Here is a 10,358-nt window from a genome sequence, read left to right as displayed (position 1 = left end):
TTTGCATATGATTTGCATACGTTTGCATAATGGATTCAAAAGACTCACTGCAAGTGTATAAGAGTAAAAGAAAATAAATGAATATGAGTGACCTTCTGCCACAGCATTCAAATCAAATATTCAGGGCATAATACCCTGAAATATGAAATAGATTAAAATTTAAACTATTGCAAACAGATGGGAAGATAGGTTTAGAGTTCAAAAGAAGAATAAACCCTTATTTGGTACCAGGTTGTAAAGAATCACAGGCTCTTAAAGGTCACCCCATCCAAATGATTTTCATGCCTGAATTCTTCCCTCCACACCCCTTGCCCCACCCCTTTCCATAGACAAAACATAGACACTACATTACCTCCCAGTCTATTCTGAAATTCTTCAGGTGACAGAAAATTTACTGTCCCCCAACAAATTGTCTTGGCAAATTTTGACTGTTTAAAACCTAAACCACCAAAGCACTGAAGTCTTCCCTCTGACTTCCCTCCAATGCTCCTCCTTTCCTCAGGCCAACAGAGTAAGTTCAAGCCTTTATTGCTGGTCCTTTGCTGCTTGACAGTAGTTAAGATGTCTCTGAATCACAACCTTCCCAGGTTTAAAAAATCTCTAGTTCCTCCAACCCAACCATAGCTACATGCATCTGAATCCCTTACGGTCTATCTGAATGTTTTCCAAATCTTCTAAGGAAAGCAATGACTTGAATTCTTGTTCTAGCTTTGCCATCAACTCGTGCGTCACTGGAACGTCCTTCTGTATCTTAATGTCCCCATCTGTCAAATGATGGAGTTGGACTAGCTTATCTGTAAGGCACTTCTGCATCTAAAAATCCAATTTGTCTATTTCAAAACAGTGGTTTCCATTTTACTTATATAACTGATTGGCTTGAGCCAGTAAAATAGTCTCCTACTTGCTGTTTGTTGACAATGACTCTTTCTTATTCCAGGTGAGCTTGCCCCTTCTTAGCAAAGAGAAAACAGAGAGAGGTTTGCCTGGAGTGGTGGACATCATGGCTGCTATGATTCCAACCGATTCACAGAGCCATTATGGGATAGAACTGCTGTCCCTTATTTTAAGAGCCAGTTCTTATAGAGATATGGAAAGGGAAAGGAGAAGTTAAGAAAAGACATTAGAAACTCATTTATTTCTAAAGACAAGTAACCAGGGAAATTATTGTTCTTTTATTCCCCCATGTTCCCATGCGTTCATCCATTGGGTCAGCAGCCACTCCATGGGTGACTTCCCAGAACCGTCCACTTTCATGTCTGGGAGACCCATGACCTCACTTTCTCGTTTTTCCATTTGATGATAGTCCGCGGAGTGACTTGGGATCCTAGGATAACTTGTTTGCTTCTTTAAGCCCTTTCTTAGCTAAAACCCAAAGGCTAATATGCCTTTTTTCAGGGATTTGCAAACCCAAATATGCTTCTGTCTTCCACCTTTAGCAAAGAACTAGACATTTAATTTCCATGTACAGCTCATGGGCACCAGGTGGTGTACAACTGTCCTGTCTTTCTTTTTTTTTTTTTTCTCTTGTACATTTAGTTTTTGTTCTGCTTTTGGGTCGTGCCTGACCTTCCCCCTGTTTCCTCTCCCACCCCCAGATGCTAATCAACTTGCATCTAAAATTCTACTTCAACTTGAATATTCTAATGCTTCTTATGATCAATTTAATGTCTTATCATTATATTTCTCCATATTCGTTTATGTTACTAAACCATTAAGGTTTACAGCAATGAAGCTCAGAGGTGAAGACCTCCTAAAATCCTCCCCACCACTCTCTTGGGGGTTCCTGGCGTTCTGCCTTGTGGGCACATTAGAACAGAGCCTTCAGGTCTAGACATGCTCTATGCCTTCGCCTTTCGATTGGTGGCTCTTGTGATATCCCCAGGCTAAACAGAGCCCCTTCACCACCTGGAGGGGAGACATGGCTCTTCTTACCACGTGCTCACGTTCAAGGTCATTTGTGCTGATGGCTTTGCCATGCTGCCCTTGATTCTCTTGCTCCAGAACTGCCTGTTTCTCTGCTCCATGTTTGATGGTTCTGTTATCACCATCTTAACCAAGTAGGCACCATATCCTCACATGGCCTGTGGACCCAAGTTCTTGGGACATCCCTTCTCCTCCACAAAATTACCCCAGGCCTTTTCACATCTCAGAGCCCAGGCCTCCTTGGCCTTAGTATTCAGAGAAAGGGGGAGTTCTTCTTGCCTAATCCAGGGACAGTTTGCATTTCCTGCCCCAGGATTTACCCCTCTGTGAGATGACTCATAGCAAAAATAGCCACTCCCTGGACTTATAACCACTTAAACTGGATTTAAAAATTATAGCATTTGAAGCTTATAGCCATTTAAAAAAGGATATTTTAAAAAGGACGTTTCCCCAAATCAAGGCTTCATTATTATCTGTGGACACCTGGTTACACATATATGGTTCTGGAAATATGTGTAACATGTAGGAATATTTATCAAGTTTTAACTTCCAATTAACCATAAGGTCAGTGCCATTTACTAACTTTTTTTTTTCATCTGGTATATTTTATAAGGGCATAAATGTTAAAGGTGTCCTTGGGGTTTTTCTCTCAAGCTTTAAATGAATATATTAACAGGCACTGGGATACAGGGACTAGAGAATAGTACTGGGAATTGGGATTCTGAGATAAACCCTTAACTCTGAAATAAAGTGGTCCTAACAGTGGTATATTAATATTGGAAATTTTAAAACTAAAAATAAGCTTTAAAATAATCTAATCCAACCCTGTCAATTTTTTTTTTTTTAATTTTAAGAATATAAAAGAACAACATGAGCCTGACATTCCCAAGAGCTGGGATTATTCATATTATTATCAAATCATTTATTTTAGCCCTTTTGGAACATTTTTCACATCCTGTCTCTTGTCAGGCTTTTTTTCTGTGAGCATCATATTAGATTAAATTCTCATAGCCCTTTACAGTGCAGTACAAGAGGAGAGTACTTGCTGAACTAGCAGAGAGGCAAGACAATTTCTGTAAATGGCCGGATGACATCCTTTCTTCATTCTAGTGAACCCCAGAAAAGTCCCACTGGTATGAGGGGAGACATTTGTTGGGGGCAGGATGGTGGTGGTTTGAGGGGAGCCTGTTCGTTCCTTTGCACCATGTGGAACACTGACTTCCCCAGGGGGCGATTAGCAGCAGACAGGAATTTAGTAGCCTTTATGGGTTTCTGTCTTCAGACTCAGATACCTATGTGACCTTGGACAAGTCATTAGCCTCTCAGAGTCTTGCCTTCTTCTATAAAAGAGGAGTAGCATCTGTCCTGCTTACCTCTCAAGTGTGCTTATGAAGGGTAACCTGTAAAGGACTACGGAGAATAATTTATTTGTGTGTTTTTTTTATAGTTTTTTATTTTTTTATAAACATATATTTTTATCCCCAGGGGTACAGGTCTGTGAATCACCAGGTTTACACACTTCACAGCACTCATCAAAGCACATACCCTCCCCAATGTCCATAATCCCACCCCCCTTCTCCCAAGCCCCCTCCCCCCGGCAACCCTCAGTTTGTTTTGTGAGATTAAGAGTCACTTATGGTTTGTCTCCCTCCCAATCCCATCTTGTTTCATTGATTCTTCTCCTACCCACTTAAGCCCCCATGTTGCATCACCACTTCCTCATATCAGGGAGATCATATGACAGTTGTCTTTCTCCGCTTGACTTATTTTTTTAAAAAATATTTTATTTATTTATTTGAGAAAGGGAGAGAGAGGAAAACAAGTAGGGAAAAGGACAGAGGGAAAGGGAGAAACAGGCTCCCCACTAAGAAGGGGAGCCTTCTCCCCTAAGCCTGACAAAGGGCTTAGTCCCAGGACCCTGAGATCATGACCTGAGCTGAAGGTAGACCCTTAATCAACAGAGCCACCCGGCACCCATAATTTATTATTTCTAACAAAAGGCATATGCGGTGCCCAGGCTGGTTCGTCACCCCCATTCAGGTCTCCATTTCTAAGAAGCAGGTTCTCTGAAGGCAAAATAAGGCTAGGAACAAAACTAAGGAAGGCTTCTTAGAAAATATATGCAAGGAAACCTTATTAGGAAGAAGCCAGGTAATCTTGTAGGCGCTTGACATGCATTATCTCAAAAAAATTTTCAAAAAAAACTTGTCAAGGAAGGTCTTGTTGTTATTGTAGATTTATAGGCCAATAAACTGAGGCCAGAGTGGTTTAGGGATAGGCTCCAGCTTACAGGTCAGAGTGTGGAGGTTCTAGGACTCCTAATGGGCCCTGTCTGATCCGAGAGTTGTGATCTTGCTCCTCACCACACTGGCTTTCCAGAAATTCCCTTGCTTGCAATAGGAAGCATTCCAGAACCACAGCCATGTGGCAGGGGGTTTGCACAGTGTCTGTGTCCCAGACCCTCAGGTTCCAATTCGAGGCCTCCCGGTTTGCTGCTGTGTACAGGGATTCTTCTGGCACTTATTCGACAACCACATTTTTGAGGATGGAGAGTGTATTTGGAAGAGATGTCAGCCCTAGAAATTTAATCAGCTGGGCTGAAGGCAATCAAGATGCCATCTGGACAGACCCTGACTTCCTGCCCAGAAGATAAAGACATCTGGACCTAGTAAATGCCAAGGACATGCTGACTTGGTCCCCAGGCCTGTGGGCTGCTTCTTGCTTCACACAGATGCATTTTCTTAATTGTGCATAATCTACAGCTCTGAGCCACTGCCGGGGCCGCTGAAGGCCAAATGCTATTGACCACCAAGGGCCTCCTTGCTCACAACCAGTGATTACTGTGAGCTGTAGTGACTTTCCACTGCTAAGGAGATGAATTGACTGCAAAGGTGACTGTAAATAGTCCTCTTTCATGATGGAGCAAGAGGTGGCTGCCCCAGGCCCAAATTATTGTTGTGATCAGGACACATCATGGCTCCTGATTGGTAAGTAGGGACAAGGGGAAATATTTATACAAAGAAGCTAATTTAGGGGGCTCACCAGGTTGGCCTGCCCAATCTCTGCTTACTACAGCCACCTCCTGTGAAGGAGGCTTTCTCCAGTCACAGGAGTTCTTGAGCAGTTGGCCAGCATGGGGGTTGCAGGGGCGGGGGGCTGGGTAGAGGACAAAAGACTTTGGGGAAGAGCTGAGGGACTAGAAATAGAAGGTTAAAATTCTGCACAGAGAGCTTTTCTTGTGGCAACATCTGAACACTGGCACATGTCTTGCAAACGTGTTTTTAGAGATGGCATGAATCTCACACACCAGCTTCTCTCTATTTTAAAGCAACAGTTTGGTTCTCCAAAAAGTGCCCAAAGCTACTGAACATGGCGGGGTTGGAACCAATCTCTGTCCAGAGAGTCACTGTTTGTCCCAAATAGACACCCTAATTATACTCCAAGTAGGTCTCTCTTAGGTCCTGTATAGTTGGAACATATTGAAGGTTTTTGGTTTTGGGGGAAGATTTGCTATCCTGGGACAATTTGCATTTGGAGTGCTTTATTTCAAAATGCTGAAAAATAATCATGTTTTTTTTTTAAATTTTTAAATTTTTTATTTTTAAAAAACACAATATATTTTTATCCCCAGGGGTACAGGTCTGTGAATCGCCCGGTTTACACACTTCACAGCACTCACCAAAGCACATACCCTCCCCAATATCCATAATCCCACCCCCCTTCTCCCAATCCCCCTCCCCCCAGCAACCCTCAGTTTGTTTTGTGAGATTAAGAGTCACTTATGGTTTGTCTCCCTCCCAATCCCATCTTGTTTCATTGATTCTTCTCCTACCCACTTAAGCCTCCATGTTGCATCACCACATCCTCATATCAGGGAGATCATATGATAGTTGTCTTTCTCCGCTTGATTTATTTCGCTAAGCATGATACACTCTAGTTCCATCCACGTCGTCGCAAATGGCAAGATTTCATTTCTTTTGATGGCTGCACAGTATTCCATTGTGTATATAGACCACATCTTCTTTATCCATTCATCTGTTGATGGACATCTAGGTTCTTTCCATAGTTTGGCTATTGTGGACATTGCTGCTATAAACATTCAGGTACACGTGCCCCTTCAGATCACTACGTTTGTATCTTTAGGGTTAATACCCAGTAGTGCTATTGCTGGGTCATAGCGCAGTTCTATTTTCAACATTTTGAGGAACCTCCATGTTGTTTTCCAGAGAGGTTGCACCAGCTTGCATTCCCAATTAATCATGTTTTTAAGTTTGTACCAAGTTACCAGGGGCGGTGACCTACAAAACCAGACAAAACCAAACACAATCGCAGGAATTCATCAGTACAGAGAGTAAATGAGTCGGAGCCCTGCAGTTCCCCCTGGACTCTGCTCAGGGAAAGGCCTCTTGGTCCTTTTCCTTAACGTCCCCGTACAGGAGCCCTTACTTCCACGCCTGGCTCCCACTCCACTTCTCTTGTATTTCCTTTCTGAAACCCTTTTTCTCGTAAAGTTTGTCTGTTTTGTTGGTGTTCAGTTCTTGTTTCAATTATCTTTCTCTCACACTTTTCTTCCTCTTGGATTTTTATACTTCTTTCTACTTTTGAGCCTCGACTTCAGTGACGGCTTTTCATCATCCTAGCACCCCATGTATCCCTTGCTCTTCAGAATATTTTTTTTCTGGTCTTTGTCTCTGGAAGGCCCAAGCAGCACCCATGTGTTTTCTCTCCATAGGTCTGCATTCTTCCAAGACACTGTGGGGTTGCCCAGATGCCCGGTCAGGTCAGTAGCCAGCATGGTGACAAAGGAAAAGGCTTGAGCTGCCTCCATTTCCAGGGCTGGGACCCAGTGGTCTGCTGAGCCTGGCCAGGGGCTTGTGCCTGGCTGGAGGGAAGTCAGGAGTAGAGGGCCCCAAATACCTGAGATGTACCCTGTCCCCCAGCCCCGACATTGACCAACACGATAGGCAGTTTATCTCCAAGATGGTACCCATTTAGCTTTAGGCTTTTCCTTTTTTTTAGGCTTTTCTTTTTTTTCCCTTTTTTAAAGATTTTATTTACTTTATTTGACAGACAGAGATCACAAGTAGGCAGAGAGGCAGGCAGAGAGGCAGGCAGAGAGAGAGAGAGGAGGAAACAGGCTCCCTGCCCAGCAGAGAGCCTGATGTGGGGCTCGATCCCAGGACCCTGGGATCATGACCCGAGCTGAAGGCAGAGGCTTTAACCCACTGAGCTACCCAGGTGCCCCTAGGCTTTTCCTTTTTAAAATAAGATGCAAGCACCTGGAACCTGTGGAGAAGAAAACAGGAAGCCAAGAACTGGTCTTGGGATTTTCAACAGGAGAGAGAAAATCCATTTTGTATTTCTAGATAAACATAGATTGTGATAAGATCAGCCATAAATAAACAACAAGGTTAGAGGAAAAAAAAAATCTTTACATGGAGATGCAACCAACAGTGGCTGAGAACGGGAAAAATTGTGATTATAGCTTCAGTTCTAACATAGTCTTCCTCTTTGGAATGCAGTTCCCTCGCATTGAAGGTCTATTAAAAAAAAAAAAAAAGGGGAAGGAGAAAGAGGAAATTCTAAAACTTCCTTTTCACTTTCTAAATATAGTTTAATTCATTTTTAAAAAAATCTACCGTTTGTAACACTTTGAAATTTGTTACACTCATGAAATTAGTCCTTTAACAAAGGACTCAGTTTATCTGTGACTGCAGGACACCCTCCTTTAAACTGTAGCCAAATCTAGTGCATTTTTGGATGACCTGATTTTTCAAAATTTAACTATGCCCATATCTGCTGTGTAAAGTGAGGCTGACTTACAGATTTGAAACGTATGCAAGGTAAGTATTCGGGAGCCAGAAATAAACCAAACAAATGACAGTGTTTGCTTCGTATGAGCCAATAATGTCAGAGTCAGTGCTGGAATTGTCTTAGAGCTATCCCAAGCTGTGGTTTTTCTGAGAAGGTGTAGAGCCTGAGCAGGGGCAGTACAGTTTTGTAGTGTCTGGAGAAGTCAGCTGTCATGTCAAAATGTGCTAATACAAATGACTGAGCTACCACCGCCATTAAGACCTGTGACAGGTTGCTCTGCACAAGCTGATGGCTGTTTTTTCTGCAGGAGATGGAGCAGAAATCTGGATAGCTGAGGATCTGGGTTCTTCCCAGGGCAGGAGGTGGCCTATTCTACCTAGAAATCTACCAGCCTGACCATGGTTCACAGTTGCAGAATAGATGTACTTTTTGTTGACTTGTTATTTTTTTTCTTTATACTCTCAGCTGCAAAATTGGGATTGGAAGTATTTTTGCTTTTTAGTTAGTTTTTTTTTAAAATTCTGACTTAGAATGCCAACTCTTTATCACCTTCATGAGGAAGTTGAAAAAAAAAGTTATGAGAAAATAATAATATCTACTGCATAGTGTTTATTATGCCCAGGTACTGTTTTAAGTACTTCACAGATATTTTTTCATTTAATCTTTATGAGTACACTCTGAGTAGTCTTTTCTGGGTAAAGAAACACAAGGAAACTCAATAACTTGTTCAGTCATTCAGGGATGTGTAGGGTTTGAACCTAAGGAGTTTGACACTAGAGATAAAACAGGAGAGGGAAGGTGACAAGGAAGTTTGAAGAAGAGAAAAAACCATCAGAACAACCAGCTTTTCCCAATGCTTTGAAGAAACCTTCGAACTCTCTTCTCTGCTCCCCCTACCCCTTTTGAAAAGCCTCTCTTAGGACAGTATCTGAGCTGAGACCAGTGCCCTGAGAACAGAGAGGGGTCTAGCTTTCGAAGTGGGGGACTGTATACAGAAAAAGCTCTGGGTTAATTTTGAAAGACCCTTCCCAGCCACCTTGTCTCCCCAGGACTTGGATCTTCTGTCTCTTTGGGCTAGAAATGAAAAAACAAAAACAAAAACAAAAACAAAAACAAAACAAAGCAAAACAAAAAACCCATTTGGTCAGGGTGTCATGCTTTAAGAGTGGGTCAAAGTAGGGGAATGCCAGCCCACTGCTCTGTGGAGCCCCCCACCCAGCTCAACCTCATTCCTTAGCCGTTTCCTGACCTATGTTCTCTAGTCCCTCATGTTACATTAACAAAAGCTCTATTGCATAGGAAACTTGACACATCCTTCTGAGAAACAATGGGAACCACCTAAGTAATTTTTAATTTTCTTGTAGCCCACTGTTATAGACTGCATGTTTATGTCTCTTCAAAATTCATGTATTAAAGACTGTATATCCAATTTGATAGCATTTGTAGGTAGAGCTTTGGAGAAGTCATTAGATCGTGAGGGTGGAGACTGTGATGTGATTTGTGCCCTTTTAAGGGACACAAGAGAGATGATCTCTCTCTGCACCAAGTGAAAATAGAGTAAGAAGGTAGCTGTCTCCAAATAGGAAGAGGATCCTCACCAGACACTGAATCTGTCACACCCTGATTTTAGACTTTCAGCTTCCAGAGCTGTGAGAAGTAGATGTTGTTTAAACAAACTAGTTAGTTGATGGTATTCTGTTACAGCAGGCTAAGACACCTACAATAAAAATAAATACTATGTGAAGTTGGTTTTGGTAATGCATTTTCATCTCATATATCAAAATATTATATTTAATTCCATGCAATGTAAAAATCATTGCAGTCAGTGTAAAATATTTATGAGATATTTACCTTTTATTTTTCATGATGTATATTTTACCCTTATACCAGATCTCAATTTCATAGTACATTTTGTTTGGAAATTCTTGGTCTGTATTTAGATTTCAGAAAATTTATGGTTAAAAAGGATTCAACTTGGGATTGACATACCCAAGTTGTTTCAAGCATAATTGAGAGTTTTTCCAATAATTGAAATAGAATATCAGCTTTTATATTTACATGAATTAAAGAAAATACAATTAAGTATTAGTTTCTCATTTGCACTAGTCACATTTCAGGTGCTCAAAGAGGTCCATGTGACTAGTGTCTACTTTATCCGACAACATAGTTTTTAGAGGCCAAAGAGACAGGAGACTAAATAACCATAGGCTAATCAGTTTACATTAAACAGTGACCCAAAACAACCAGTTTATAGTGTTCTTCTCCTTGCTGGTCACACTGGCACAGGAAACTCCCTGGGCGGACCAGGAAGTTTGGTTTTGGGCACCAGCTGGTATCTGATTAGTTCCTACACTTGGCAAGTTATTTTGCAAATGTTAATCCTGCCACCTAGTGACCACTTTCTGAATTTCACATGGAAATTACCATGTAGAAAATTCCACATTGACTTCTGCATTGGCACCCCTTCTGAGCTCTGAGACTTTCTCCTGTTTGCAGATGCCACGTGACACTATGCTGCTGGTAAGGTCATTAAATTTTGCAGCTGCTTTTGTCACGTCTGGAGAATAAAAGCTGAATTGTCATTTCATGTCAATTTCATGCCCTCCCTTTCCCCACAACAG

This window comes from Mustela putorius, unplaced genomic scaffold (assembly GCF_011764305.1).
Source record: "Mustela putorius furo isolate JIRA1106 unplaced genomic scaffold, ASM1176430v1.1 tig00000145_pilon_pilon_pilon, whole genome shotgun sequence".
NCBI lineage: Eukaryota > Metazoa > Chordata > Mammalia > Carnivora > Mustelidae > Mustela > Mustela putorius.
This window is presented reverse-complemented; position numbering follows the sequence as displayed.